A 6157-nucleotide genomic window follows, 5' to 3' on the forward strand; every position below is an offset into this window, starting at 1 on the left:
TGAGATCTGGGTTTCAAGCATCTTGTTGTGAGTGATTATCTGATCAACCTTGGTTCCTAATTGCGTTATAGGTTCATTTACGTGAATGTTCTGGTTTAGGAATTCTTTATTTTGTTGGGGCTGGCCCGATATAAAGCTCTCCATGATCTTCTCAAAGTTAGACTTCTGGGGCACAATTTGCATAGGTTGGTTTGGTTTTTGGGCTTGATAACCTTGCGGTCTCTGAGGTGCATGATTTTGGATAGGGTTCTGGTTTTTATAGGAGAAATTCGAATGATTCTTCCATCCAGGGTTGTAAGTGTTTGAAAATGGTTTACCTTGGGCGTAATTCACTTGGTCGGTATTCAGTTCGTTCAAAAGGTTACACTCTGCCGATTCGTGTCCTTTAGATCCACAGAGTTTGCACTCTGTGTGGACTACTGCTACGGTGGTAGTGTTTGTAGACATATGTTCAATCCTAAGGGCTAAAGCGTCCATTTTTGTCTGCATCATGTCTAGAGAGCTTACCTCATATATTCCACCTTGGGTCTCTTTTTTCTCTATTGATGCTCGTTCAGTTCCCCATTGGTAATGGTTTTGGGCCATATCCTCAAATAGGTCACAAGCTTCGGGATAAGGTTTGTTCATCAGCGCGCCACCTGCGGCAGCTTCGATGCTCATCTTGGTGTTATAATGGAGTCCATTGTAGAAGGTATGAACGATCATCCATTGTTCTAGGCCATGGTGTGGACAGACTCTTAATAGCTCTTTATATCTCTCCCAAGCTTCGAAAAGCGATTCTCCTTGGTTTTGAGCAAATCTAGTTATTTGGTTTCGAAGAACGTCAGTCTTACTAGGGGGAAATATCTAGCAAGGAATACTCTCCTAAGGTCTTCCCAGGTAGTTATTGAATTAGCTGGAAGTGAATCTAGCCATGAACGTGCTTTAACCCTGAGGGAGAAAGGAAATAATCTTAAACGGATCGCATCGGGTGAAGCGCCGTTAAATTTAAAGGTGTCGGCTAGTTGGATAAAAACTTTTAAATGTTGATTCGGGTTCTCAGTAGCGAGACCCATGTATTGGTTTTGTTGCACTAATTGCAACAAAGACGGTTTTAGTTCGAAATTGTTAGCAGGAATAAAGGGGTTTACTATACTCGAACTAGGTACCTCATCAGAGGGTTGGGCGAATTCCTTAAGATGTGTCCTATCGCGATTCTCGACTATAGCTTTCTTAATTCGGACGAGTAAAAGGCGTGCACGAGTATAGCGTTCGGGTTCGCTAAAGGATCTACTAAATTTTCGGTACTACGGGTTCTTCACATTTACCGGCTAATAATGCCTTAGTCTATACGGTGTAACAACAGGGTACGAAATTTGACGAAGTTGATCCCCGGTAACGGCGCCAAAAACTTGATCGTGTGTGTATTCGCAAGTGCACAAATAACGTCAAAGTAATATAAAATAATATCGATCCCATAGAGACCAATCTTCAATCTATCGATTACTATCGATACAGGGTTTATCTAAGACAGTATAAAAGAGATATTGGGTTTGCAAAATAACTGTAAATAATAAATGCAGGTAAATACATGATGAATGTATCTCACGTCAGTTAAGTGATGTTTCTATTGTCTAAATAGAACTACTTATGATGCAATATTTTCTACTCTTGAAAAGAATCCATTTAACAGGAACTGTCGCTTTCGTGTATTCAGAACCGAGTTTACCCTTAAATTAAGGCGTTTTGTTGTCACTTATAAAAGGTGCGCAAAACACTAAAGTAGTAAACTTAGTTTTAAGAAATGAGACTCGTAAAGTTAGTTGAAAAGTGATTTTGATTTGGAAAGTTTAACCAAGGAGTTTCCTGATTTTAAATCTATCAACGCGTCCAAAAACAGTTTCAAAAATAGTTTTTCCTTAAAGTGATAAAAAATCCTAGTTACTAAGCCAGGGTGCTTTCGCACTCCTCAAATAATTAAAACTAACCAAGTTTGTTTTAGAAAACTCAAGTTAAAAATCAAAACAGCCTTTAAAGTATTTCTACCGATTCAATATGTGAAACATTACTTTAACCGCGATCCTTACATTCTAACCTTTAAAAGATTTAGCCAGACATAGTAACACAAACAAACACAACGGTGTTAATCATAATGAAAAGTTTGTTTTAGAATGTGAGGCGTAGAGAGCGAGTAAAGTGCGTAAAATAAATAAAGTAAAGCGAGTGCGGAAAATAAATAAAGTAAAGCGAGTGCGGAAAATAAATAAAGTAAAGCGAGTGCGGAAAATAAATAAAGTAAAGCGAGTGCGGGAAATAAAAAAAATAAAAGCGATGCGGGAAATAAAAAAAATAAAATTGATGCGGGAAATAAATAAATAAAGTGATAAATAAGAACCTGCTCCAAATGGAGGGCTTTAAATATGGTACAAAAATAAACCTCCGACTCCTGAAGCTAACAACGACAACAACTCGAAGTGACCCAACTCAATCTCACTAAGGTGCGATAACCCCCCGATGTGACGGATTACCGCTATTACAAATGATAAATATATGCTTATGAAGGAGAATTGCGGTCCAAAACGCAGCGGAAATAAAAAATTTTCTCCTTTAGAGATCCTTACGAATGGTCATGATCAGTGATAGAATATTTACCTCTTGTGACGATTGAAACCTTTGGTGCAAATATCTTGTGACGATCAAAACCTTTGATGCAGATCCATGGAGCGATCACGAACGTTGAACGATGACAACGTCTCTACTCAGTCCACACGAACGGATTCCTTCAATCTCAGTGCTAGCTGGTACGAATGAAGGCTTTGAGTGAGAGAGAAAGAGAAAACGAAAATAATGCAACCGCTGTGAATGCTTCTGCACAAGGGTTCTATTTATAGAACCACTTGTGTGGGCTTCAAGCAAAAAAGCCCACTTAAGTGTATTTTGGCCCATATCTTATAATATGCCCAAAATCACTTAAGCCCATGGTACCTTACCATATTTTGTATTCTACTCAAGTACACCGTACCTTACGATGTTCTATAACTCACTTAAGGGCACCGTACCTTACGGTATTCCTTAGTTACCCTATCTCTCATCAATCCGTCCTTTGTGTGTGACCCTGTAGGTTTTCGCGACGTTGGCAATTATATTAAATCACGCATTTAACATAATAAACAGTGAGCGGTATCTAGCAACACATCACTGCTACCCAAGACACGAAAATGTCATGTGATCTGACAAAACCTTATGTGATAATACTTATGTGTATAATTACCCTTTTGCCCTTATGTCTATATTGAACACAAGGCATAGATCGTGGCATCCTTGTCTAGTTCAATATTGGGCCCATAGACATTTATCCTTTTATGCAGGATGGGCAAATTCCATCTAGGTCACTCATGTCCCTCAGCATGCTTCGTGGAGTACCCATCAACTGTCTTTATGGTTATCCAGTTACGGACAACGTTTGATCAGCAATAAAGCACTCGACTCTACATCTAGGGTCCATAGTGGTTTCAGGTCGAAGAGTGGTATACACCGTTATCACCATGAGAATAACTTATGACACTTTGCATAACTTTCTATATAGTATTTTCATTGCGGGTCAATCCGGTATAAATATTACTCCTAATATTCATACCTATGTTTAAGACTTGATAACTCTTTATCCATGATCCATGAGATGTGATCATCAGTCTACAAACATAATAGTCTTAATGCTTTAATGTTATCCCACTTCACACTAAAGCTCGACTACGGATACTTTAAGAATAGTGTCCTTATGTTTAATGTGATCTCATGATTAAGTCATACTTGATACATTAAACAGACTAGCTATTCTAGGGACTTTATTAAACAAACGTAATAAAAAAAAGCCTTTTATTATTAATAAATAATTCGATACAAGTACCAAAAGTATTGGCCTCTAGGGCTTACACCAACAGCTTAGTGTTGTAAAACTAAGTTGGATCATTAGAAAACGAAATGGAATGAGCTATTTATAGAGGTTTTCAGCAGCTTGCAAAGACCATGGTGCCCTCCAACTTCCCCTTAGTGGGAACATGACTTCCAAAGGTGGCGCCCGCCATGTGTGTAAATGGGGTGGATCATGAGAACGTGGCGGTTACCTCCTAGTTGAGGGCTGATGCTTGTCTTGACTATATATAAAATACAGTCTATCGGGTACTTGACAGCAAGTGCACAATCCAGTCGCTTTAGTTTTAAAAGATATCGATCCCACATGGACCTATGGTCAAACTAGTGTTACTAACGTCACTATGTTTAGCTAAGGGAATGATTAGTAGAAGTTAGCGGGTAACGGATTAACTTTAACATTCGGTGCATGGTCCTCAAAGGACACCATCCCATTTCTTACCAATTATTGAACCTCGTATTTCAATGGATAGCAATTCTTAATATCATGGCCTGATGCCCCTTGATGATAGGCACAATGCTGATCATGCTTATACCACAATGATAGACGTACATGCATATGCAGAGGGTTTCTCGGTTGAACCAAATTCTCGATAATAAGAGACGAATACAATTCAACACAGGACATCGAAATAGGGTCATACATGACCTTCTTCCTCTCATAGTTATTGTGATGATTATTGTTGTAATTAATGCTATGATGAGTACATTGTTGTTATTGTGGTTGTTGAACTGGTGTTGATTGAATGGCAGAATTATTGGCAAACACTGGAATAACAGAAGATACTTGATGATGTTAAGATCTGGAAATCTTCTTCACATAAGGCTTCCTTCGCCTTTCCACAATCACTGAATTAGTTTCTCCATCCTTCTTTTTTGAGAAACCACCCTCATTTCTTATTGATCGACTCTTCTTCTCTAGACAATCTTCTCTCACTGACACCTTCCTCTAGACGCATCCCCATGTTCACCATCTCGGTGAAATCATTGGGAGCGCTAGAAATCATACGCTCATAGTAAAATGAACTCAAAGTCTTGAGAAATATCTTAGTCATTTCTTTTTCTTCCAACAGAGGAATGATTTGAGCAACTAGCTCTCTTCATCTCTGTGCATATTCCTTAAACGTCTCTTTGTCCTTCTGAGACATAGACCGAAGCTGGTCACGATCAGGCGCCATATCCACATTGTACTTATACTTCTTGACAAAGGCCTCTCCTAAGTCATTGAAAGTATGAATACTACCATTGTCTAGACCCATTTAACAATGAAGAGCGACACAGGTCAAGGTATCTTTAAAATAATGAATGAGCAACTGGTCATTGTGTGTTTGGGTTGACATCTTGCGGGCATACATCACAAGATGACTTAAAGAACAAGTACTCCCCCTGTATTTCTCAAAGTCAGGGACCTTGAACTTAACAGGGATCTTCACATTGGGCACTAAGCAGGGCTCAGAAGTGCTCTTCCCAAACAAATATTTTCCCCTCAGGGTCTTCATTTCCTTCTTCAGCTCTTGAAATTGTTCTTTCATTTCATCCATCTTTTCATACATATCAGGACCTTCAAACAACTCAGAATGGTATATAGTCTCTTCAACATGAGGCATGACATGCACAACAAGAGAAAGAGTAGACATGTCAGGGAGAGATGCCGGTATAGGAGCAATTGTAGGAGCATAAAACTCAGGCACATAGTTTTGAGGCATTCCCCAAGGGAAATCGGCAGGCATAGAATGCGCATGTTGGTTGACTAGAGCTACAAATGCATGTGTTAAGGTAATCTCGGAGATAACTGTCTGTTGTTGCGGAGTTGTAGAAGTTGGAGCCTCCTGACTCTGAGCTACAATGAGAGACTCCATGAGAGCAGTGATTCTAGAAACCTTTTCCTTGAGTTCAAGGTTTTCTTATTCCAAATGATCCATCTTGCGTTGACGATTGGCACAAGTATTATATTGATGCGTCAGCTTGACTGATACAAAGATGAAGATCATGAGACACTTAGCCGAAGGGCTAGAATGCAAGAAACCTGCGATGCAAATGATGCATGAATGCAATGTTTTTGATTTTATTATTTTCAAGGAACATACAAAGTCTTATTTGCAAATATTTCAACAATAATAATCAATAATATCAATTTGAGTTGACCATAAAATCTCATTTTCATTCATAAAATTTGGAAGGATTACACTGAGTATGATTTTAGAAACCAAAATACAAATACAGGAGAAAAGGAAAGTAGCATCCTAAG

At 38.8% G+C, this 6157-nt stretch overlaps 1 non-coding gene across 1 annotated transcript; it reads left to right on the forward strand.

The window, feature by feature from the left end:
- Nucleotides 1-715: 715 nt before the first annotated feature.
- On the forward strand, nucleotides 716-822 carry LOC127098724 (small nucleolar RNA R71). Its single transcript, XR_007793426.1, has one exon. It is a non-coding gene; the product is annotated as a small nucleolar RNA R71 (small nucleolar RNA).
- Nucleotides 823-6157: the final 5335 nt, after the last annotated feature.

The sequence above is a fragment of the Lathyrus oleraceus genome, chromosome 6, assembly GCF_024323335.1.
Source record: "Lathyrus oleraceus cultivar Zhongwan6 chromosome 6, CAAS_Psat_ZW6_1.0, whole genome shotgun sequence".
NCBI lineage: Eukaryota > Viridiplantae > Streptophyta > Magnoliopsida > Fabales > Fabaceae > Lathyrus > Lathyrus oleraceus.